Source organism: Anser brachyrhynchus, assembly GCF_964034855.1.
Source record: "Anser brachyrhynchus genome assembly, chromosome: 1".
Classification (NCBI taxonomy): domain Eukaryota; kingdom Metazoa; phylum Chordata; class Aves; order Anseriformes; family Anatidae; genus Anser; species Anser brachyrhynchus.
In genome coordinates this window covers 48,626,340-48,652,905 of record NC_137694.1, presented here as the reverse complement: position 1 = coordinate 48,652,905, position 26,566 = coordinate 48,626,340, and the positions used below count along the sequence as shown (strand labels likewise).

General features: G+C 41.2%; 2 long non-coding RNA genes across 2 annotated transcripts in view; one reads left to right on the top strand and one right to left on the bottom strand.

The window, feature by feature from the left end:
- LOC308187526 overlaps positions 1 to 6,935 on the bottom strand; it is a 30,993-nt gene extending 24,058 nt beyond the window's left edge. The window contains exons 1-2 of the long non-coding RNA XR_013944762.1: positions 2,530 to 6,935; positions 864 to 986 (exon numbers count right to left, since the gene is read on the bottom strand). This is a non-coding gene — a long non-coding RNA (uncharacterized lncRNA). The remainder of the gene's footprint in view (positions 1 to 863; positions 987 to 2,529) is intronic.
- The window catches only part of LOC308187525, a 34,604-nt gene extending 8,889 nt beyond the window's left edge, over positions 1 to 25,715 (top strand). Inside the window, exons 2-4 of the long non-coding RNA XR_013944761.1 lie at positions 12,208 to 12,412; positions 19,861 to 19,985; positions 20,697 to 25,715. This is a non-coding gene — a long non-coding RNA (uncharacterized lncRNA). The remainder of the gene's footprint in view (positions 1 to 12,207; positions 12,413 to 19,860; positions 19,986 to 20,696) is intronic.
- The last annotated feature ends 851 nt before the right edge of the window (positions 25,716 to 26,566 follow it).

Sequence of the window (26,566 nt, the reverse complement as noted above, 5' to 3'; positions counted from 1 at the left end):
AATATTAGGAATGCTTTTTCTTAATTCTGTACTTTCTGTATTGTGTCCAAATCATATATAAAAAAAGTCTTTTAAGCCTGAAAACTCAAACTAGCACTGAACTGAAACTGAAGTAGACAACTTTTCAATATGCTTCTCAAACATTGTTTAAGCTGAAATCATGACTACAATGTTTTTCTTGGCATAGTATGTTGCCTTTGAAATACACAGACCACTATTCTTGATATGTTCTTGTTTTCCTTGTATTTTATTTTAACAAGATGTGTCCCTTGGGAATGCATGGTGAGACCCTTTTCATCCAGTGGCTCTGTCATCTAACTGTGGCATCTCTCCACTGCTAAATATGCAATGTATATTTTTGTGAAGTGTTTATTGAAGTGGGGTCCAGAGATTTTCAAAGACATAAGCTAGTGTTACGGAATTTGACACCAGATGTAACATTTAGTGACAGTCCCAATTATTTTGTTCCAGAGGAGCCAGGTAAGCACGTCTTGGATCTATTCAAATAATCTAAAAACCTGCTTGAAACTGCCTCACTGAATTCAATACTTAACCTCTTCATTACAAGCTGTTCAGAAATATTCCAAGAGCCAATAACAAAATTCTGTTCTAACAAAATTTTGCAAAAGTAATTTTACTATTGCGGTCAAAGTTGGTTGAGAAAAGATGCAATAACTTGGAAAGCGAAGCAGAGAAGAACAAAAGAAGAAAAGGTAGTTTATAAGCATATCTTATCAGATGACAGTAATAATATCACATGGCTCATGAAATTCAACATAAAACTGCTGTCCTCTAAATTTTCCAATATCATGATTCTTAAAAATTAAAAATAAAATCAGTCTACACTGGCAGAATATTTAAACCTTGTCAGGAAAGCTCCAACATATTCAGTGGATGGAATGGTCACATCATGCAAGCAGCTTGCTGGCAGCTAAGGTTCCAATCTTCTGTTGACACTCCTCCATTAATCTTTACTTAAGAATATCCTGAAAAAAAAAATAATTCAGAAACAATTATTATGTTTGTGTCCAACTGTACTCACAAACAATTCAGATTCTTTTTCCTTCCTTCATCCCTTGATCCAAATCCAAAGCACAGAACACTATCATGCAAAACTATATTCTCAGTTCCACTTTGATTCAGACTTCTTGGGCACCTGTTCCATCTAGAAATCCTGTGTGTTTCATTGTGTATCAGTCCCAACTTACAGATTCTATTGGAATTTTAAAACATTTACTAGAGAATTGTACTTTTGTATTGCTACACCTCCCAAGCTTAGTCTTCATTTCCCCTTTTTTTCCTTCTTTTCCTCCAAATGAACTGAGATTAGTAGTTAATGTTGCTAGTCATGAAGAAAACAGATTCCAGGGTTATATGATATGGCAGAAAACCAGAAAAATTGTCCTACTTCTTGCATATATTATGTTAAATTTGTTACAGAGAAAGCAAACCTTCCAGGTTCTTGGCAGCCTAATTCCATCACTGCTTTCACAGATTAAAAGTGATGACTGGTGGTGGTAGGAGGGCAGGGAAGACGAGTGGGTATTAAATTACATACACTTGGTAATTCATTGCAGAAATTAAACCTAATAGGTACAGCTGCTTTGTGGACATGGGGACATTTCAAATGGCCAGAACTGCCCTTGACAGCAGGTGGTGTTTTGGATAAACAGCATCAGGAAGTAGCTAGCAAAAGGCAAAAGAAACACACTTGGAAAAACTGTGCTGGAAATTGATCAAAATGTTTACCAGACAGCTCAGCTCCTAAGAGACATGCGGATCATTTCAGATCAAAAGCAATATCCAGCTGGGGAAAACCCCCAAAGACAAAAAATAAAAAATAAAAACCACAGAAGTAATACTTGGTCAAAAGGGTTTGCGCTCTTCTTGGGTTGCTTGGGCTGCTTCAGCTTTAACACACAGATTTGAAGACCCAGTGTTAGACTTCAGCCTGAAGAAGCTGGAAATGATAAAGGAAAGGTGGGGACAGATGTCTCACAGCAGCCCACTTGCCAACTGTGGGTCCTCCTAGGATCACTGTAACATGGGTCCTGCTGTCCTCCTCCCTCCCTGCAGTAGAACAGAGAATAAGCACTACAGATGTGAAAGGACACCCCTTTGCTGTTGTGAGAACCAATTCTGAATAAATGCAGGTGTAGGTACTGTATTTAATCTGCAGTTTTGCTTTCAGTGTTGCATCCTAATTCCTAGGGCACTCAGAAGTTATAGACCTTGGACACTTACATGAATGGTCACCTACAGAGAGAGACAGGACAAGGAAAAATAGACAGCAGTTTCATTGCTCAGTCACAGCAGGATTATCCATCTCCCAAGAAAAGCTGTGCAGAAAACAGAGCTTTCTCAGTAGGCCAGCCTAAAACTTTTGGATGAGTTCCCACTGGAATTATCCCCAGCAAAAAGCTCACAATCTTCTACTCTGTGAGTCACATAAATACATACAGAACAGTGTTCAGACAATGTAATAACTATTTTAAAAGACACTGAAAATAAAAAGAGCACAGAAGTCACCTTTGGAAAGAAGGGGAGAGAGAAAACCATGTGTAGCAGATGATAATCCCATCACTTCAGTTCTGGAATCCACTCAGACCCTGTGACGTGCAGCATATAAGAACCTAAACAAAACTTACATAACATTGCATTACATTGACATAATTTTCTAGGTAGAGTCACTGGCTGCAATTCATATAAACATATCCATGGAAAAATAATATCTCATCCACATGTACAAGATTTACCAAATAAGAAGAAGTATTACAGCACTTGACAATTATCATAACATGTGTTTCATAAAGAGTGGCTATGAAAAACAATATCCAGTGTTTCCTAACAGGAAATAGCTAATGTGGGTTGATGTGGGTTTTATTCAGTTGTTGTCTGCCTTGCAAGGTAACAATCTTGCTCCATGGATACTACACAACACACTTCTGCAGTGCCCTCTACAAGTCTAGGTTGATAGCACTCCATATTTCCATTTTGATGCAACACCAGGACATATTTCACATTGTCCTAATTCTTACTTTGCTTCAAGTAAGGCTATATCAGCAGCATTTAAACCTCAATATCCATAGTCAAAACCCCAATTAACATTTAAGCTATGAAGACAATTTAAAAAAGAATTACATTGCAGCTCTCAGCCCGCTAGGCAAAAACTCAGAACATTGAAACTGTATGTTAAACGTCATCAACAGCCTGCACTGTGAACATATTGAAGTATTTTTGTTCTTGAAAAGTAAAACTAAACATTTGTTTAAAATCTAGCCCATATGATAACTGTCAGAAAATTTGCACATCAGCTTGGAAAAAAAGGATAAATAAGCCTAACATTTTACTGAGAATTTAGAAGCATAGCTTCCACTGTGTTTCAGATTCTATATACTCAAAAAAAGAGTTCTGCATCAGATCATAGTAAGTTCAACATAAACCCAGTGAGCAAGAGCTGAGCACTTCTTTTCATCTTTTTCTTCATGTGATGCAACAGAAGACACAAAACGTTTTCAGACAGCTCGATCCAAGCGGATAAAAGGAAGGAACTGAAGCAGTTTCTGCTCTTACAACACACTCACTGTACAATTATTTTTATTCCCCAGCCCTTGATCACTTCTATTCAGTTCAGATACATATACTACTCTTGGCCCTCGTGCTACCTCAGCAATCTGCTCAGAGCATTCTTTCAAGATGTGTCTATACAGTGGGAACCAGCAGTGTTTTGCAAATCCCAGGTGTATGTGTGTGTACCTGGCATGTCTTGTCTTGGCCTGTGGCACATCAAGGCTCAGGGCATGTTTTGGCCACTTGTTGGCATTACAGTTTGAAAGGAAAATCAGTCTTTACAGATCTTGTCATCCCTTTTCCTCCATAAACTCTATTTTCTATAGGAAAAAAAATATATTTAGGGAGCATGGGAGACCATCAGAATGTGGTACACAGGTTGCTCTCATTTAGGTCTCTCAACTCACCTGAAAAGAAATGGAGTAAAATCCAGCCTGTCAGATTAACCATGCCAGCTATCCATGGGTATGCTTTTAGACCACCCCAAATATGAGGTAACAAGAATCACATAGATATCTCTCAGAGGCTTAATCAAAGTCACATTACCTCACAACTGCAGGGGGCTAGGTGTGTGTACCCAGACAATTACCAACTGTTAGTAAAGGTTTTCTGATGTACAGCATCTTTTCAAGCCACTGTAACCCAGACCTTAGTAACTGAGTTCAGACACAAATAATGTCCATCTTGAGCCATGCAAGTTACCATTTATAAACTGGACAAAGTGTCCAGGATATAGGATATACATGTACAAGTATGCCAATACTGCTAAGTTAGGGATAATGTCATTCACTTTGGGATAAAAACCGCACTCCAGCTTTCACCAACAAGTTGTAGAGTTCGTTTTAAAAATTTAGGTTGCTGATAAAGCAGTAATTCTGAGAACATCTTTAAGATATGTATCTTAAATTGCATTCATAATTATTACCACCAAAGCTGAAGTGCCCACTCACTTAGATCATCTCCTATAGAGCACAGGCACTCAGAGGTCTCAGCTCAGCGCACCGGCTGAGAACCATACAGTGCACTCTGCGTGCAGAGTGCAAGACTCTTCCTCCTGTTGAGCAACCTGAGCTATAGGTGAAGGCTGCTGTATATAACAGCCTCAACACACAGCTCTCCAGTGCTCTCTGTGCTGCCTGCACCATGGGTAAAATCCATTTGTTCCATGTTGCTCTTCTTCCAGCAAGTGAAGGTAGAAAGACCAAGTGCACTACAAAGAGTTTTCTGTAAGAAAGATTCTCACGCACACAGGGAATGGACATAAAACCCCAATACCAAGCCTAAGCTTTTCTAAAAGTCACAGAAAGTTAACCTATGATCAATATTGTTGTAAACCATCTCTTTGTTATTTGAGGGGGAAGGTGGATAGAGGTTCTCTTGGAATGCCCGTGCTTTTTGTCTAAATTCTGTATTCTGCATTCCATAAAAATGAGAAATATTTTCACTCAAGTCAAGAATCAATTGTACTTACACTGGGAAGAAACACGCTGCTGTTCTTTTTTATAAAGGAACATGTTTAGCAAGCTTAACTATCAACAGCATTATCTTGGCAGCTTCTAATTCTATACCACTAGCTTAAAACAAGTCATCAGCTGTTGTATTTTGGATGTGCGCTAAAAAGCAACCAGGTATTTATCACAGTAATATGTCTACCACAGAGTTAGCAAAGCCACCTACATAAGTGCTCACTCAGCCTGCTGTTCTTACAGTTCCTAAAGTCCCCACCCACAGTGTATGAAAGCTTTTGTCACGTGCCTTGGGTGTAAGCTTTGGCTTACGTTAGGGGGGGAAAAACGTAACCATACAACTCTGTTGTTTGAATTCATGGTTTTGCACTGGTGTGGCCACAATGATTCAAATTCCAGTGCAGACACATATGGTCAGATTTATCTCGTTCAGATCTGGACTTCTGAAAGTTATACGTCCAGATGAGATTTGTGTTAGGCATCCTGTGCAGCCAGTGGAGAAGGAATCTCCAGGATGCATTCTCTGATTTGTCTCAGATATTTTACATGCGTCTACTGAAGGTGCTATTTCTCGCTTTGACTAAAAGGAAGCCCAGGATACTTGATTAATTTGTATGTGCCTACGTTTGGGAAGATGGACCCCACATACAGCATTAAAGAGCTTTATGCAGGGAGCATTTATTTTTCTTCTCAGACTAGAATAAAGTATGCCAGTATAAAAATTCCCATTTAAGTATAACTGCATCCCACTGGGAATTAGGCTGGTTAGAAGTACACTGCTCTGAAAAAAATGTCCGGTGCAAAAAAATTCTGTGGTATTTCAAAGTGCCTGTAGCCAGCTTCTGCCACTGGAGAAGGAAGCAAATACCAAAATACCATACCCAGGACTTTCCAAATCCCAGTCGTGAATAATTTATCATTTGAAAGAAAGAATTTACATGGCCCCAATCTACAATAACTCAGCCAACAAATGTAGCTTGCATGTAACAGGGAAAAAAAAAAAAAAAAAAAAAAGAAAGTCCTCTGTAGGCCTCCCTAAATCCAGCTCTTTTTCCTCTCTTTCTCCATATTACTACCTTTTTCTCTTGGGATCCTTCAGAGTTTTCTACAAGCACTGCACCTTATCACAGCGTCTTTTACCATTTTACTAAAATACTGTAATGACAGGGGCTGTAGACATTTCCTTACTAGCTCAGAGGAAATGGTGATGTAGTTATAAAATAGCAAGCTAATAGTCAGAGTCCTCTATCTACTATATCTGGGCTGGTCCCCTAAGAATTTGCTTATGTCTCCACTGCAGTGATTGATAGGCTGTGATTTGGGTCATCCCTCCTGCTACGGGAAGAGACTCCCCAAGGTACCTGGGCTGGCTCACCCAGCTTGCGGTGAAGCCCCTACCATTGCTGCATTGGTGCTACTGCACACAAGTTAACCGGAGTGCAGTTCCCTCAAGTATGGACACCTGACTAATAGTCACTCCTCTGGCCACTGTCTATACATACCCACTTTTTCAGCCTGTGAGGTGTACATTTCTGTAGTTCTGTAGTTTCCAGTCCTTCTCTTTCCCCACGAAGAACCAGTACATAATGTTAAGTACCCCTAAGGTAAGGAACTCCACCGCAGAAAGGTCTAGGTCCTTTCTTCTTAGGCTGTGAAGGCACTCCTTATTTTGTTATGAAGTAGAGCCTGAGCGTAAGTCCTCTTGTTGTGTTCTTACTGCTTTCCCACCACGAGACTTTTGTTCCTCCTCCTCTCACAAAGGCTTCTCATTCCCATTCTGCCACAGGATACCCACGTTCCATCTGGGAGACATCCAGATCCCACTACTCCTCTTGGGCTAATCCCCGGCTAGCAATTCTCTTTTTTCCATTATCCCAGCCCAGTGAAAGTGAAAGCCCAGTGAAACCTCCACGAAAGCACAAACTGACCAGATAACCTACAGCCATTTTGCACTTCCATCTTGCTCAAGGCTAGTGGGCCAGCAGCTACTCCTTGGTTTTTCTTTCACTTGTCAGGAAACTGAAGGAAAGAGGAACTGATAGTCTTAGGTTATTAAGCAGAAAAGCAGATTGTCTCCAGTGTGATGAAAAGCCTGGTATGGGCTTACCTCTGTGTGGGCTTTATGTTTGCCTCAGAGACCTACAGGTGTTTCAGCTCCCTAATCCTATTCCTTTCTAAGTTACACACAGCTCATAAAAACTCAGAACAGAAATTGCATTTTCAGAGTGTTAAAAACAATTAATAAGTGTCTGACTAAAAAAGAAAAATCCTACATTCCCAGCAGCAAACAGTTGTCTTACCATAATATCTGTTCCATTGCCTGCTCCAGAAACCAAATACCTCATTTTATTCATATTTCTGAGGTACTTTATCCACCATAACTTAATATTTTCTTAGCACATAACTTTGTGAAATATGGTCATACTTTCTTTTCATCCCAGTTGAATGATTTTTTGTGTTTTGATTAGTCTGAAGTGAATGATGCAGTCCTTCAGTTATACACAGTTCCCATATACATATCAAATTTAACCAAGACTTGGGACTTCAATGCAAGCTATGTTTTTCTCATGAAAAACTAACAAATATGAGATGCGTCAGGATACTTGTGTCATCACAAAAGAACAAAAAGATGTTTGTGACAGGAAGTGTAGAATTCATACGTGCTAATCCAGGAGTTTAAAACCCAGATGCCAAAGTGGCAAAGTAGTGGTCATTCTTGAATCTAAGCATACTCGGTGAATATAAATGAGTACCTTCTCAAGACAAAAGCCGTCTTGCCCTAGCACACATCTACAGTCAGATTCATTGCTCCCTGGAGGGCAAACTCTCTCTTTTGACTGCAAAGAAAGCCCAGGAAGACCAGTTCGGAATTAGATGTTTAAATTTTAAGTATCTAAAACAGAGTGAGTTTTGCTTTGATTTGCAAGCAAATAATTCCAAAGTTTCAAAATTACTAAGAAAGTGACCAAGACAAACTCACAAATCCAATTACTGGATTTGGATTAAGAGGATTACAAATCCACTTAAAAACTTATCTGAAATGAGATAAGAGAAAACGCCTGCAACATATGGCTGAGCAAACATAATCAGACAGTAAAAATCTATTATTATCTACTATTATATCTAATCTCAAGATCAACTAACAGAAACGATGGTATGATGCTGGCTCTAAGACAACAGGTTTCATGTCTGGAGTAGCAACAAGACTGCAACAGGAGGAACAGTGAGGTACAAAGACCCATGGATTTTGGAAATCACTTGAGTTTTTCATACCTACATGTTATTCAGAATTGTGTGATCTCAAGTGAAGCTTTCACAAGCATTTAGGAAACACAATTCTAAAATGCAATTTATAAAATTGTCTAGATCATAACCAAAAATACTGTAGGTGTTCTCAAGACATGAAAGATAAACTGATAGATGTGCTACAGAGCACCTTTGTTGTTAAATCAGAGGAATGTTCCACAGAAGGGGCACTGGCTTTGCTTGCTGAGAAATGCCTTACATTATGTATCATCTTAGGTTGCGAAGGAAGAAATGAAAGCTCCTTATATAAGAGTCAAAAGTAGGAATAAAGATCATAACTCCTTCAACATAGTTGACAATCTGTCCAAAACTCTGTAAAAATAAAATATTTTAGGAACAGAAGGCCCAACACTTCAGAATGACACTTAATTCATTTCAGTGAATCCATTGACATGAAAGCTTCCAACATAATGTGGGAGCTAAATCATCAGCTGGAAATGCCTGAGATGCCTGAGACGAAAAGTTCCCAAGAAAATCCAAAAAGGACTGGCAAAGCCAGCTCTCCAAATTTGCTAATGTAATTCTAGCGGCAGCTCTATTGCTACATAAGGGACTTTAAAGGTATTCTATTCAGCCATTTAAATGGAAGGCTCAGGAATTATTTTTTCAGGAGGACTCAGAATTATTTACCATCTCATGATAGTTCCAAATGTGGGAGAATGTTAATTAAACAACGTTTCAGCTATATGGTTCTGATTTCAGTCATGACTAATTGCCCAGCTTTATGTGCTGAAAGCCAACTGTTATCTTACAGAAAGTTATTGAAGCAAGTTCAAAAATATCTCCATTTGCTCAGCCAATCTAAATATCAGATTTTTTCCAGAATCATAAAAGTTGATTTAAATTATTTTCCTGGGACTGAAAAACAATGCTGTGAGCAAGCAGGGTATTAAACATGGTTTAACTTCGCAACAGGAGAATTACAACTCAACCAGCATAAGACTCTTGTAGCACTACAGCAAAACTGATTGTCTATTGTTCCTCTCCAAAATTTTCATTGTTTGGAACTTTTTCAGATCTGTACAACATTCCTTTCTGACATATTTCAAAAACAATATTATAATACTTATTTCTGCACTATGATTAAATTTGTCCTCTTCTAATAATGTGCAAGTTATAAACTTCTGTTCTAAACTGTTATAACACCATTATTTTTGAGGCAGCTAAAGACTGTCAAAGGCCTGCGACCCTGGGTAGGTTCCCACACAGTACTGCCTAACTTCTTTTCTGGTTCTACTGTGAACATCAACATTTTTAAGGATTATTTCTGTTTCTTATATTCGAGAGAGAGAGATGGTGATTTTCTGCCACTCAAAATATTATCTACAAAATTCAGTGCAGCTCCTGAAAGGACTATAACGATCACTACATTATATCCCTTTCTTTTCCTTTTTCCTTCCCTTTCCCTCCCTTTCCCTTTCCTCTCTCCTCTTCTCGGCTGTCCTCAAACCACTCCAAACCATGTTGTTGCCTTACCTTACTGCTGTGGTGGACTATGATAGTGTTTTGAGAGTAACTGTCACACAACACATCCACACAAATTTTGTCATGTTATTTACTCCATTCAGATGCAATGCAGCCTATTTTTATGGTATCTGGAAGTGTGTTGACTTTAAAGTGAACGAACTTTTATTGACAGTTGACCCAAACCTATCATTCATTCTGGTCAGTGTGATAGGATTGCTCTGATTACAGGACTATTTTAAAAACAATGAACTGATATTATTTCTTCTTGCTACATCCTAAAACTTGCATAGTTAGACATTTATGAGCAGCTACACAAAGAATCTTTGAGCTTTGAAGTCTCTTTCCCCGAAAAACCTGCAGAAGCTCCTCATGGACTTCATCTGCAGAAAGTAGAGATTGATATGATGGGCTGAGTGAAAGGATCAGGCAGGATTCATGTACTAAAGGCCAAACACAAATCTTCTTTTTATATGACGAGCATAGATTTTGGTCCAATACTTTGTGGATAGACTTCCTCTGCCTGCCCTTTATTCAGAGAAAACACTGTAATTCAAAAGTAACAGCTGATCTTCCCCATCATAACTTCTGGGATAGATAGCACCTTCTCTGAACAGAACTGGAACACCATGTATGTTTGTTGTTGGGTTTTATTAGTCTTAAATCATAGCTCTTATTTACTTTCTCTTGCCCATTCTTGTCATATTTGCTTCTTCAATGTCATCTTTTTCATCCTCCTCCGTTCCTATGTTCCTTACACTCCCTGACATTGGCTTTATCCACACACTGACTCTGCTTCTTGCCCACTGTAAATCTTTCATCCTACTTCTGTCTGTGCACCTACTGACTCTGCTGGCGCTGACACTCTGGCACTCTGTCCTGCTCCACCTTCTCCCCCTGCTTTTCCTTCCTCTCCTCCCTCTAATGATTGCTTTCCCTAAATTCCAGTCGTTGGAGAGGTCAGGAACAGGCAGCGTCACAACCGCATGGAAAAGTGTTTCCTCTAATTCCCATTTTAAGATAATCTCTGTTGCAGATGGTAACAAGCATTACCTGGTTGAGAACTGCTAACGTGTGTTTGCTCTAAAATTAGGCAACAGAGCATAAGAGCATTAAATTGCAAAACAGAGAGAGAGACAGCAAAAATTGCCGTGTTGGTTGTTACAGCTGCTTGCCACACCTATAATTAGCATTGTCTGACAATTCCCATTCTATGGTGGTTTTTTTAGTTCTGAATACTTTGCCAGATCTCCATCACTATAGCTTAAATTTTCCAGCTGGACATCTGCTTTAAGAAACTATCAATCAGAATGGAGCAACAATGTCTAAGAACGAATTCAAAGAAAAGCCAGCTTCGCTCATATTTTGCTAATGTTAAAAAAATGCAGATTAAATTTTTCTTTGAAAACCTTTATGTGCCCATATTTGGGGACAGATTTTGAAGATTAACAGGGAATAGCCTGGTGTGAGAGAAGAGCCTTTTTTCACATACACAGGAGGAGAGGAGAGGAGATGGGGAAGACGGTAGGCTGGGACAGGAATCTTAAGGATTGAAGTTTGGAATTAAGACAAATGGGCCAGCATAAGAAAAGTTAGGGTGAACAGGAAAAAACTGTCCACAAAGGGCAGAAGGATCTAAGTCTATTAGTACGTAGTCCCCTTCAGAGAAGGTGACTCACCATTCTCCTGGTGTAGGAAACCCCTCAGCTCCTCTGAGTGCATTCATTAAGGAAGTGAGCATGTTCAATCAATCTAAAGGCTTCAAATGGCTTACAGAGGCATCAATGTCATTGTCATGTTGATGAAATGGCTTCTGAGTGTTTAAAAATTGCATAAAGTAGACCTCATACTGTGAAATATTTTCTACTTGCTTTTCCAAGCACTGGGGAATGACACACAACAAACGTATCACAGAAAATAAATAAATAAATAAATAAATAAATAAAATAAAAAAATCTAATGCTTCAAAAAAGAATTAGGAAATAGCACAGTTGCTTGCATTACCTTATTTCATCCCCTCCCACCCCCCATGATAATATATTTGCTCTACAATATAACCTTTCGGTGCAGGCACACACAACATTAATTTTGCAAAGACCCTGTGCCTTGCTCTGCACACACAAGACCCAACTCAGAGGCTACTGGCTCTTCGGCCTTGCTTCTTTTTCTCCAGAAGCTGTAAAGTGTGTGGCAAAGTAGATTTATAACTTCCAGAAGAGAAAGGATCATTCCACAGATGAGTTCCAAGAATAAATGGATTCTATATTTGTCTTTGTTACAGACGTCCACAAAAGGTACTTTACGGGCCTGTGTTGTTTCAGAGATACGTATAACTTCCCAAGCACATGTAAAGAGCAAAGTGCCTGCGGTTAATAAACCCCCTCAACTCTGTGTTTTTCAGCCTGCCTGCTGCCTTGTTCCCAGACACCTGAACTGAGAGCCTGAGCCCCAGCTAGGCAGAACACGCAGCAGCCAGAAGACTGGGAATCAGAGGTGGCTGGACTGCCATGTCCAACCACCCGAAACTGTGGGAAGGACTCCGAGCCTGCAAATCCTTCAGCCCCGGAGCTAGAAAGAGTAACTCCACTGAGATCCAGACGCTTCCAGTGAGTAAAGGTCTTTATGAAACCATAATAAGGAAGGTACTGTGTACTTTTATCTACCTAACTGCAAAGTCATAGCTAGAGACAAAGTACTCTTCTTATTTCCTGCAGCCAAAATCACCTCTATTTCCTCCTACTGCTAACACTGGATGAACATTGCACGAGTCATCCTGTAGTAAAAACACACCTTTTTCTGCCTGTGTCAGTGCCCTGAGTCTACCAATCAATGTTGATAGGTGCTGATGAACCTCACTGGGGGCCTCTGCCCCTGCCTTGCCTGTGGCACAGGACACCAGCTCAGCTCAGCCATTGGTCCCTGCTCCAGTGATGCCACAGGAGCGACGGTCTCTGTCCCTGCCTCCTGCACGGACTTCAGATCCACTTTGCAGCTTTGTCTCCATCCCTGTCTCTGGCCCCTTCTCCTTTTCCCCCTGGATGAACACCCTGGATTGACCCTGGACCCAGGTCTTCACTCCCCCTCTCTGGGGCTGTTGATGGAGCCTGGTACCACCACCTGGCTCTGCCCACCATGCTGTCCCCATGGGAGAGGGCCCCACCAGTGAGGACACAGCCTGCACTGTGGTCGCTGTCAGCCCCAAGCTCCCCATCCCCTCCAGGGAGCCTCGCTGCTCCTTTGCACAAAGGAGAACAGTGCTAAGAAGCACACCAGGCAGCCAACATTTGGATTCACTTTTAACACACGTAGTCTCCAGGCAAGAACTAGGTCAAGCTGTGACAAGAAATCATTCTCCAGAATACCAGGTTACATAGGCACTGCCCCTGGGACACCGGGTATTTTTAAATCCTTTTTTTTTTTTTCTTATTCTTCCATTTCATAAATGCTGTTCACCTTCTACTAGAATCCTCTGGTGACTCAACATCCATGAGAGTCAATGTTCCTCATTCATCTCCCACATACCTCCACATTTTGCAGAGCATGAAGTACCACTAAAGCACCTTTTACAACATACTTTGGCAGTGCTTCAGATCCCTCCGCCCCCAAACACCTTTTGCTTTCAGAAACTGTATCTGAGTTGGACACTGACACCTATAAAAAGCACTCTCTTGAGTGCCATCTGTCAATGAGTCTTCAGCAAGGCTATAAAACAAGGGCACTGACAAACACATGCCAAAACACAATGCATGTCAGTTTGAGTATTTACAAAAAATATTCCAGGTTACATAACCAGAGCAGCAGTCCTATACAGTTCCTCGGCCTCTTTTGCGTCAGCCTCCTATCAGAGCTGGCATTTGCTGTTGGCTTTGCTCCTGTTTCCGTCAGTTAGCTTTGACAAAGGGGATATCACCTGCCCCTTTGCCAGTTTTAACACCAGAGTCAAGATGGCCTCAAGTGGCCACAGCACATGCAAACCCTATGCTGCGATGTAGTTTGAGGTAAGCAGAGATGATGTTTTCCAGGAAAAATGTATCCAAAGCAGATGTAAGCCCTCTGAACCTAAAGCATGAGAGAGTCTGTGGATTAGGCGATAGGAAAATGGCCTGATTAATTAGAATGCTTACCCCAGCTGTGCTCCTAAAATGCTATTTGACCTTGAGCTATTTGTCTTTCTGCTCACCTCCATCCTTTTGTTCTTCTCAGCTACTCCAGTTAGAAACCTTACACTTTCTCCAGATACATTATTTGACTAATCCTGTTCCCATTCCCAGCATTTTTTACATGACACGATCATCTCTAGTGACTTGGCACACTCCTGAATGGCAAATTTACACAAGGCAATGCCATGCCATGCTAACACGTGCAGCTTGGTGGTGGTGGCTGGCTCCTGGAAAGGGAGTTGTGCTGTTCCTTGGCAGCAGCAGCAGTTCGTGACTCTGTGCTGGCCAACGGGCAGGTGCAGGAGGAGGTATCTGGGTATCTGACAGTTGCCAAAATATCTACTTCCAGTCATCTCCAGGACAGACAGGAGGCTGGGTTTTGTTATGTGTACCACTTGGATGTAGCTGCAGTACTGCTAGCAGCTTCCAGCTCGAGGATGCTGGTGGCGGCTGACTGCACTGGTACCTGTCTGTAAGACAGGTCACTGCTCTGAAAGAAGACCTGCCGTGTTTCCAACATCAGTCTGCCCCTGTCCCACCACACAGGACTTGTGAGCCCAGTGCAAGCTCGTTTGGCGCTAGCCAAGGAGGGCAGGCACTGCCTGGCACCGCGTGGTGCAGCTATACTCCCACCTTCACCTGGGAGGCCCTGGAAAAGACTGTTCTCACAGGGACCGGGCAGGCACAGAGGATGGGGGAAGCCACAGGGGAAAAGGCTACTGTAATCTCGGCAGCAGAGCACTGTGGGGAAACGTGGTACAGAAGTGGCAGCTAGTGACAGCAGGCAGTCAAGTGGCTGAAATAGTCAGGAAATTTGACTAATGATCTCGAGTGCCGAATCCATTTCCAAAAATCCCATGGGAAACTCTTGAAAATAACTGTCTTGCTGAAGACAGTGAAGAAGACAGTTGTGTAGTTCCCTGTCTTTTCTGACTGCAAGGAATTAATGACTTCATTTTTATTCAGATTCTTAATACCAAATGGGCAAGGAAGGAGTCATGAGGCAGAACAACTGTGAAAGCTGCCTCTACAGAAGCATTTATTACCCGTATCATTTTCTCCACTGGCTTCACAAGGAGAAAAGTCATCACTGGGAAAAAGAGACAAATCACTAGGTTAGCACCTGCATGTCCCAAGACCTTTTCTCAGTGAAATGAATAATGCTAGTGAGAGGATATTATATGCAATGACATGTCTCCGGCTGTCACTATATCCAGCAATTCATGTCTGGGAGTAGAGCAGGGATGAAGATAGCTCATTCAGAGCAAAGCAGATGAAAAACTTGAGTTATAATCTGAGATTTTAGGCCATATAGTATAAAATCAACTATTTGAAACAGAATGGGCAAGTAATTACAGCACACTCTTCCAATGGACTATTTTGCCTTTATTTCAGAGTTTCTCTTTCCTTAAATAGAGCTTCCAAAATACTTTAGATATTTGAGGATTTACAGCTTCTTTCATCTCCTGTTTTATTTAGAGTCTTCTCAGAAGAGCATCAACAATAAGGAGTCGAAAAGAGAAGATTAACTGGGAATTTAACCACGATTCCCAAAATGGAAAAGGAAGAGATAATAGTCTTGTTTCCTCACATGAAAGGTCCCAGGAGGGAAGGCAGTGGGCTTAAAAAAGAAAAAAAAAAAAAAAAACTCTTCCTTCCAAGACATTTTTCAGTTTTTCCCTTATTTTTTTCAGGCCAAAATACTGTCAACATCAAATCATTCTCCCCAGCATTTTTTCCTTAAAACAGCATTTTCTAGTGGAAAACTTCTTCTGTCAAAACATCGTGACCAACTCTATTCAGTGGCTCCTGTTGCTGTGGAGACCTTCTCAAGGTTATAAACAGAGTATTAAGAATAATATTTTCTCAGCCAAGCTGCTCCTTGCTTACCCAGCAAAGGAGCTGGTCAAATCACTGCTCCCAAGAGCATTCACCTGTCAGGCGGGAGGGGCAGGGAAGTCTGAAGTGGGGATTGCAACATTTTCCAGGCAGATTGAGTCACTTCGTGAGATTCTTAACCTACTTACAAACAGTTATTTCTGACTTTATTTTTTATTTTTCCTTCCTTTTCTAGATAAAGATATCTGGAAATATCTAGGCCATGAGTAAACATTTGATAATGTTTTCCTATAAAGGTAATGTGCCTAACTCTCCAGTCCTCTGCCTGCATTTTAAGCTGCACCTTTGCCATTGCCATTCATGCAGACAACCCCCTTATGCCTGTCTGGAGTCCCACACACTGTATAGCATTATTGTTCAGACTCAGAGCTGTAAGAATAAGTCCACGTATCTGTTGATTTTTCCCCTGGAGAAAAAGAAAAAAAAAAAAATCTTGTCTTTTTATGCCTTCAGTTTGTATGGCTTTTATCTCTGTCTATTTTTAGAGAGCAGGGAACGGCTGACAACAGCCAGCTGTTGATACCAGGTGGTACTGGGTGAGAACCAGGCTCCAAGGATGATAATTTTTTTTTTTTTTTGAGTAGTGCTTCAAATCTGAACCTTCAAAGTATAGATCATGCCCGTCTAGACTCTTAGATATTAAGTCTCTCAAACAATGACACGGTCCTGCCTGTGTTTGTACACGCTGGTGTACACACCCCTTTACTCAAGTAACAGTCACGAGCTGCATCACCCCTGACCTGACAGAACTGGTGAAGTGGGGTGTTCCGTGCAGTGTGCCCGGGAGGAGTTACGCTGGGACAGATCTGCTCAACAGCAGGCAAGAGCTCTCTTCACACTGCAATACAGGACAGACTCAGCTTCTGCTTTCATTCATTAATAAGAGACTTTCTTACAGCTGCCTTTCTGAATCCAGAGATCCCTTGTTCTCTCTCTTTCTTCACAGCATAGTTTTAATGCAGATTCTTGATTATCAGCTCCAAAAATAGCTGCTTCCCACCTACCAGAGAATTGTCTTCAGTACTCCTTGCCCTAAATTCACCCAGTCCCACTCTTTCTGGTCTACAGTTCTTCAAAAGTATGGTAAATTCTCATCAGACCAAACAGGAAATGGATCAAAAAGTGCCATAGGACATTAGGCACTCATCCAGTATAAATTCACTCTGCTGGTTCAGATGCAATAAAATATTTTTTATGGATTAATTTTGCGCGGGCAGATTTTACGCCAGATCAAGCTCTAGCCACCTTCGCATGGCCAAGTAAAGCCTGAACAAGCACACGAGGCCAGCACCCACACAAGATGGCGCCCAACAGAAACACGGTCTTGTGCCCAGCCGCCACCTGGCTCGGGTCTGTACTGCTGGCTGACCCGGGGGGCAATGTGGGGCAGGAACAGCCACAGTACCAAGGCCTGGGGGAATTCATGCTCCACACAGATGGGGAAGGTTCTCCCCCGGATTACGGGATGATGACTTGCTCCATGGAAACTGCCGCTTGGTGGAGCAACTTCTGCTTTTCTACCCAGCAGCAGCTTTGGTTTGCTTTCCTCCCAAGGGTGCAGGGCAGGGCCCGCACCCCAGCAATGCAGGCTAACTGGTTGTACCTTGAGGGTTTGGCCTCAGCCCTCTGAAGTAGGGCAGTTTCATCACCCTAATGAGGGGTGGACTGGACCACTCCTTAGTGACAATATCTGAACTCTTCAGAGCAGACTACTCACAATGATTAACAGAGTCTGTCATTCCACTTGCAAAGCTATTGATGATAGGTTATCATTCCTCAAACATGTCTTTATGTTGGAGAATTTTTAGCTACCTCTGGCTTTATAGCTTCCCCAACCTTTGGCCATGCTATGCTTAAGCAATTCAATAAAAATGACTGCTTCAGCAACAACTGAAGATAGGAAGTAGAGAATAATCAGTTTGCTTTCAAGACCTAAGTGCCCAATAGTGGAATAAAATACTTTAATCTCTTCACAGAGTGCACCTGGAAAGCTCTCACAGTAGCCTTACTGAGAAAAGCATCAGTTAAGCAGTGGTTGTGCAGGGCTCAGGTTCCTTTCAAGTACGGCCAGCGAGGCACTACAGAGGCAGGAAAACGGCCTTGCTCTTTCTAAACAAGATGGGAAATCTGAGATCGTGGTTCCAGAGTAACAAATTTTTGGCAGGAACATCCCATCCAGAACTCCACCTTTACCTCCCATTGGCCAAGCAGGTCCTTCACAGCTGCCCTGTGAAATGCTACCCCTGATCCATGACTTCTGAGACCCTGCTGTGACCTCCACCAAGGAGCCAATCCCAGTTAAAAACAAAACAAAGGTTATTTTTTAACATGTGTTAGTTCTTTGATCTGATTCGTGATTTCTGTGTTGGCTGAGGGGCTATTTCTCTGTAGTACAGGGGAAGGAAACTGTATCTGGAGGTTGGAGGGTTAGCAAACAGCAACCCCTTTATGTGGCACTACCAACAGATGCCACATACTGTGGAACCACAGCCTGAGGTCTTAACCTCTATGAGGTCTGACTTCTTGGGGGGAAAAAAAAAAAACTCTTAAGAAAAAAAAATCATGCCATTTTGTGGTGTCTTGATAGGTTTAAATGTGGCACCCTTGCTGAACTACTAAATGCTGCTGGCTGTGTTGCTTGGTAAATTACACCTCCAATTTGTAATGATTTTGAGAACTGTCTCTTGATCAAGACTTCCTTTGTAAAAGAAGAGCTTTTCTCTAAATTACAAATACTTATGTCAATGGGAGCAATGTCAGGGAAACTGTGAGGAGAAATCAAGAGATACTTAGGAGCAGCTTGAACACGATGGAAAAGGGGATCATAAAAACCTAAGTTTGTTTCAATAAATAATAACAGAAAATTGTTAAGCAAGTAGGTGTTCTTCAAAGAAATCAGCATAGTGACCAAAATGCTCTTCAACCATAATATGATCTAGAAAAAACAAATAGGTAAACTGCATGTACAGTCCTTTCTACAATCCCAGAACTATTGGGCATTAGTTTATCACTATTCATCATGTTTGCCTAAAGCTTTGAATTCAGCTGTATGATCATTATAAAAAGGCACTGGTCTGTAATGACTACACTCAGCAGATGATAAATTTTGCTGTGGGATTTCCTATCTCCAATGTATGTCATTTGACTAAGGTCAAGAAAAAGTGAAGATTTTTACACCAGCCCATCTTTTTCACATCTTTATTGAAGAAATAAATCTGCCTTTAGCTGTGTGCACCTGTATTCAAAAACACAACAAAACCAGGAAATCAATCTTCAGTGTTACCCAACAAAGAGTATCTACTTGTTCAAATCTGTCAGTTTTTGTAGGTCACTGAAAAATAATCAGGGAAGTGAAAGCGTAAAAGAGTGAGCTTGTGTTCTGAACATGTCCTGTGCATTAAATTCTTTGAATATTGCTGCTTGAACTCCACTCTGTAACAGTCTTGTTAGAATAGTTTATGAGTCATTAATTCACCTTGTCAATATTGTCAGAAGAGTTTTTCCCTGTAGCTTGCCAGTCATTCCTTGTTCAGAGAAAAGAAAAATGTGTCACAGTTGCAATAACCCCACTACATGGCTGTCAGTTGCCTTCATATCTGTGCTGACAATTGCTGTGTGGTTTGCCCTGCAAATTTTCCTGTCAGCTGCCCTGACCATATTTCTGAGATCTGGAAATTCTTGTGTCCACATAGGACTCTTCAGGTGGAGCAACTGAGACTTGCAGGCAGACTAGCGTGAAAGAACAGTGCTTGAATCAAGGATGAGAAAGAGCCTCCCCTGTAGGGAGTTGGCTCCAGCCATCCACAGCCTATATGCTGATTTCTAGGCACCAGTGGCCATCTACTCCATTTTTGAAGAGTGAACTTAGAAACAGGATATGAAAGAGCATATGAATTCTCATTTGGTCTAGGCACACTCCTGCAACCCAATATTAGCTAGGAGAAAGAAGTGGGGTTCACACTGTGCAATTCACCACTTTGTGTTTGGTATTTTAGGTAGCTGCAGACTGCTTTGCATCTTAATCTGAGACACCCTTCTGTGCCTTTCCATGTATTGCACCAGAGCCATGGGGTCAAACAGCAGGCTGTGAATTCCACCCTGGGAGCCAGGACCCTACCAGGTAAGCATCACTTTGACAGTGCTGAAGTCTCCCCATAGATGTAGCCATCAGGGCCTAGTCTGTGCCAGAAATAAATGACTATATTACTTTCAGCTGGTAAAGCTGCAGTAATAAATCCACAAGTTATTTTTCTGTTAGTTGTGTCAAGTAGCTTACAGCTACTCCCTGTGCTCCCTCCAGGCCAGATTTGTTCCCTTTTGATACCAAGGCATTTGCAAGTCATATTCTTCAGGGTCATAAGCTTCCCTAATGATTAAATTAACAGCATGAAATTCCAGTGTGTAGGACAGACAAAACTGGACTTTGGAAAAACACTGTCTTTTTTTGTCCGTGGGAAAAAGTGCTATAGGCATCATCCCACATGGAGTTGTTTTCTGGTTCATTTCATTGATCCGTCTGTCTAGCTTTGTGATTTTTGGATAAAATATATATATATATAATTACAGAGAAAAACTGTCATTCAGAACAAACTGAAATACTTTGGTTAAGGATATGAATTTTTTGACTGTGTTACATTTCACACTAACCCAGACAAAAAATAAAAGCCAATCTGTGCTTTCCAAAGATTACATAACCTTGCAGAAATAAAAGAAAAGATGTTACTGCACATTTGAGAAATAAATATTGAAGATATACCTCTATTTGTGCATATGAAAATATTTACTGTGTTTTATCCATGTTCAGTGATCAAACAATTTCCTTCCATTTCAGAAGAGCACCCAGCAATAAGAGGAGGAGACCAACCACGCTCAGAAGCCCGCGTCAATCTTTATACTTGCATATGATAAAGACAGCCACATGAAAGGATAAGGGCATCAACTGGTTGATGATAGAGACTTAAGCCTCCTAAATCACATGGCAAAGATAAATTAGAACTATCTGCCACCTACATCAGATGGTGAAGGAGGCAGGAACACAATGCTCTGGATACCAATTAGTAGCATAATGGAGCCAGTATCTCATGTTCTAGTGTGTCAAATTCCAGCAGTGCCAGTGAGATCAGAACAGAAGTCACAGCAAGGTCACCACAATCTGTCAGCAGGACAGCTTCAGCTAAGTACCACATCCTAATCCCTGTCTGTTGAGAATCTAGTGGAGGAGAAATGCCTGTAGTTAGAAAGAAACCTAAAACGATACCTGCCAAGGGCATCAGGCTAAAAGATTAATTGTGCTGTAGAATACAGTAAAACACAGTTAATTTTAAATGAGCACTTTTTGTTTTGATACAGGAATGGCTGAAGTCTGTTTATCCACAGAAATGGCAAGGGCATCAGCAGTATGGCAGAGGGAACACAGACACCTTCAAATGGCAAACAACCTTTTCTAGTTCCTGCTTGGAGGAGCTACCTCTCTATGGAAAGGTGACTGTGCCCATACTCAGCCCTTTGGTGGCTCATCCTCAGGAGTTAGTCAGTTCAAGATGTAGCAATTGTACTAAAAGTACTGTACAAATATTAATGGGTTTATCCTCCTAGCATCCCTTTCAGGCAGAGAAATAATGCACCTGCTGTGCAGTGCATGAAGCACAAAGCAAAAACCCTTGTATATTATTTTGCCAGTCCTCAAGGTAATTAATCAGAGCTTACCCATGTGTTTTAGCCTACCCTGCTACAGTATGGTCACACTCATAACGTTAGCATACTGTTTCATGCCTACCCTGAGGCTGCATGTAGCCACAGCAGGCAATACAGCTGCCAGAGCAAAGGCAGCAAGGAACACGATTTCTCCAACACGCTCAGAGTGCCTGGAAAGTAGGATGAAGTGGCATGTTTGGGCTGCGGTTCTTGGGTTGTTGCTTTGTATGCAGATAGAATCCTTATGTGCATGTTACAAAAATAAACACTTTTTTTTCCACGTGCACTGAAAATCCTTGATGCTATAAAAAGTAGCTTCCCTAATTTGGTCAAAGTATGTGCAAATATAATAGAGAGAATAACCCACTCCTAGGGATTAGAAGTCTTATTAGTTCTATCTTTGTTCTTCTTGAGGTCCATTGGCTCCTGTTGTTTGTTCATTCTGTTATTAATCTTCTGCCTGCTGAGAATTTTTCTTAGAGGGACTTATTCCCAGGGAAGAAGTTGGGAGTTAATTTTAACTTCTACTTATTCAAAACAGTTGCTGAAGGAGGTGGGTAGGCCAATTATTAGAAGACTCAATAAACCAGTGGTGGTTACGCTGTGCCCTTTCCAGATTTCAGCAACCTTCCAGCATGGTGTCTCATTCAGGTAAAGTTTCACTTTGCAGCTGGCCTGATCCAACAGCATACTGCTGCTACAGGGGGTGGGCTGCCTCCTCCGTCATTCCTTTCTGCACATTCCTGCTCCATACCTTGCATGGCTTGGCAGCTCAGCTGGGCTGATCTGGCTCACCAAATCCTCAGAAGAATATTCACTTTCTTGGGTTGAGTTAGTTCTTTGTGGGCTTGGTGAGGTGAACTGGCCAAGGGTAAGACAAGTGCCAGAAAAGAAGGTGGTGGGATCTGAGCAGCTCAAGATGGGAGGTAAAGTAGAAAAAGGGAGAGAGGGAGAAGTGAAAGAAACTAGTCTTTTTTCACATGACAGTGACCATTACAACAGCTGAGCCATGCTGCAAGACCTCATCCTTAAACAACAGAAGAAAAAACAATTTATCTACGGTGTGACACCTTCCATTGGTATCATGGAAATGTTTCTTTGTTTTACACTGAAGGAGCTCAGTTAATTGAGTGACTAGACAGGGACTGCAAGCTACAGAAGCAGACGAGATGTTTATCTGACAGAAGAATTACTGCCTATAAGTCTTAGCAAGTGAAAAATTCTGTCTTATTCCTCTCCAGAAAGAAACTAAAATCAACCAGGCAATAGTCTGGTGCACAATAATACACATGATGTCTAAATGGGCAAGTGGTCTGAACAGGTAGGGACAACACGCAACCACCTGGCAGTTTTGATCTGATCAAGGGGTGACCACTATGTTTTAAGTCTACAACTAATTAACCGGCTAAGAAGTGCAATTTCCCTCTTTTTTTCTCCATATGCCAGCTATTTTGAAGTGCACAAATGAAAAAGGGATCCCAGAAATAGATAGAAAAAAGTAGCACTTAAAACCCTAGCAAAGTCACACTTCCCTTCAGCCCCTTTATCTCTTCTCCACACTGATCTTTAGATCCCCCAACCCTCTGGTCAAACAGGAGCAGGTTGATATTTGGTGTTCCTTCTGCACTGTTAAAGTAGCAGTTTTTGTTCTCTACAGCTCAGACCATCATCGGCTGGGCACCTGATGGGTTCCTGCAGGTAAGCAACTGGTATGCAGAACTTCTATGGATTCTTCTATGGATTTCTAAAGGCCACTTAAAATGTAGAGAAGAATGAAAATGAAGAGATTAGAGGCAGGTCCTGATAATATATGCTAAGCAAAGGTTTTAAGTCTCCCGTTTCTGGCCAACGATGCAAAGAAAGAGTCAGCACAGGTAAGTAGTACATAGGAATGACTGCCAGAAGACTTCTGGAAGGTGTTAAAAGACTGATTACCTCAGTGTGAGTACACTCCTTCACTGAATCCACCTGGCACTAACAGCTGATACAAAGCCACCTCAAGCTAGCTTGTGACAGTGCTTTCATTTGTGGCCTCTGACAGTAGCATTAGATTCAACAATGCATCCGATGTGGAAGGGGAAAACCCAGGTTACATGCAGAATTAGCACATAATGAAGAAAGGACCTGATGCTAGAATCTCTCCTAGTCGCTGAGTCTTTCCGCATTAGAAAGACGGAGGAGCAGAGCAGTGATATTCCTGTCACAGTGCTCAGACTAATTGAAAAGTGAGGCAATCAATTGTTAATTTCATAGCTTCTCTAGTTCCTATAAAAGGACAACTTTATCATAATCCATTCATGAAAGATTTCTCACTGAACCAGCACAGATCAATTCTTATGCCATTGCACTTTCACAAGGAATTAAAATCAGTAACACAGGAAGTCTGAGTAAGTGAGTATGAAAAACCATCAATAGCAGGGATAACACCATAGCGTAACACTCATCCACCGTGAGCAGCTCCCACCAGAGGAAAGATGTAATTTATAGCTGCTTCACTCTCAGTTATGAAGACTGACGAATGAAGAAAGACTTCCTGCATTTGTGCTGGTATCTCTTTCCTGATGAAGCTATTGGAATCGAATACCGATCAATTGACAGGCTCTTCTTTAGACATACTCAGCAATTCATTTACTACTTAAAAGCTAGCTAATGCTGCCAAAATAAATGAGATTTTGGCAAATAACTTAAGACTAAGAATCTTCCCTCTAAGTTTAGCGCACACTGTGTTCTATTGTTTACCACAGTGGACATTTATTGGATGGACTAAAATCCTAATATAGTAGGAACATATTTCAACATAAAATGCCTACCATAAAGTTATTAATATAAACCTATTTTTGAGAGGCTAAGGAGACCAGACAAGCAAAGCCTTCTGAAAATAATGGATGACTTCAGAGTGTGACACCAGCTATGTGCAGCTCACTCTGGTATATGGTTACACTGGTTATGTATTTTGCACAATAGGTCTCATGATAGGTAAGAGGATGTATCCACATTGAACGGTGTCAATTTTGGCTTCTGCACCATTACAGAAAACTGCTCAGCTGACCAGAATTATGTTGTTTGTGTAAATCAATCCCTCACAGAGGATGCCAAAAGGCAATTTACTTTGTGGGTAGCAAGTGTAAGTGCACTGATCAGTGCACAAGTATCCCACTGATCCATAAACCTCCCTTGTTTCCCCTGTTCACAGTCTGTCATTTTAACCAACCGCATCAGCAGGTAAGCAAGTTAACTCCAGGACAGAGCCCAGAAATATGCCTGAAGATGGAGAAGGTTAAATCCAGGGCTGGGAACCAGGAATTCTCAGCCGTATTCCCTCTTCTACTGCATGGTGAAAGGTCACATGGCAAGTCATTACAAAGCACCATGCCTCCTGAAAAACAGATAGCTCATCTTCCTGAAAAAGAAAGCAGTTGGATTACCTAGTAAAGAAAAGTACTGAGAACATTAATTAGGGAACTATTTTTTCTGATCTCGATTTCAGTCTGCCCTATTCATTATATGATGATGAGTCCACCACTGGCAAAGAGAATTTTACATAAGCAAGGAGAGAGAATATTAGAACATAAACCTCACTTCCAAATCATAGCCTTTTTCTTGTGTTTTCTTTTTTCTCCCCCTGTAAGATTAACAGAATCCAACCATTGTAGTTCATGGATGAGAGACTTAAAATACTCCAGAACAGAACAGGTCACATGTTTCAGTGAATGAAACAAAGTAGGAAAAAAAAATAAAATAGAAGACTCACATATGCCTCAGTAGAGAGAGTCAGAAGAAACACAGCAGCTATAGAGGAAAATTAAAAATAGTAAAGAGAAGCCCAGTGACTAAAAATGTGAGTTATGAAACAGACTCTCAGCACATATGAATGAATGCTTTGGCTTTCACAATGAAAAATGAAGTCCTTTCATTTCAAGATGCAGTTTTAGAACGATTGTTAAAAAAAAAAAAAGTGTTTATATCAATAATTACTGCTTTCCTCATGTGAGCAAATGCATTTCTCCTTTAGTTTGCTGATCTTTAGTGACAATGCCAACTTAAACAATTCCCACCTTCTTCCCACCAAACACAGTTTGATCCTATTCTCTTCTTCTTGAGGGCGCAGGCTTGGGAGGCCCTGGAGTAAACAGGTTTGAGGTTGACTACATCTCCAATTCCCACTTGAACCCTGCTTTTTTCAGCTGGATCATTCCACAGAAGGACAAAGAGCAAACTGGGAGACTAGAATAAGCTGCCTGGAAGATGGGCTGGTGTCCAGAAGGTGCTTAAACAGACTTGCCATCAAATACCTTAACTCATGCTCAAAAACCACTTTGTTTTAGCATTACCTTGCTCTGCCACCCCAAGAAGCAGTCCTGTATACCATGGGTCCACCTGCTCTTTCCCATCCTGAGTCTCCATTTCCTTTTAGCAGAGAAAGATGTTTTTCGTGGCCTTACAATAAACAGGACTGGGGAACTTACCCAGCTGAAAAGTAGATTTTGCCTTTGTTTTGCTCAAGTTAGTTTTTGAGGGATGCATCCTCCACATATCGCACCTCATATGCACAAAGGCAAGGGCACTTGCAAGTGCCTGGGAAAAGGAACCAGAAGACTGAATCCGTCTGAGGCTGGCTTAGCCAGTTTGTGTGGCCATTGAACTACAGTGCTGCAAGCCCAAAGCTGTCCTTTGTAGCTATGCAGCCACTTGTTTGCTTTAATTGTGTACACAACAAGAATGCAATAGAATGAAGTAGCAACCCACAAATAAATAAACCACCTCTCATGTTTACTCCAGTCACTTCCAATTAATTTGATAATTTCTTAATGTGATCTTCCACTCTGAAAATAGACACCTGTGGAGCCTTATCTCTCAGGGTCATTTGTAATTAATTGGACTTCAGTCAGCAAAAACGATCAGGTAATCCAGTCAAGTCACCTATAGAAACATCCACAAGGAGACAGAATTTGCATGAAGTCTGAGAGGATGACCCACCACTCTTGCCTTTTTTAATGCTACTACCTC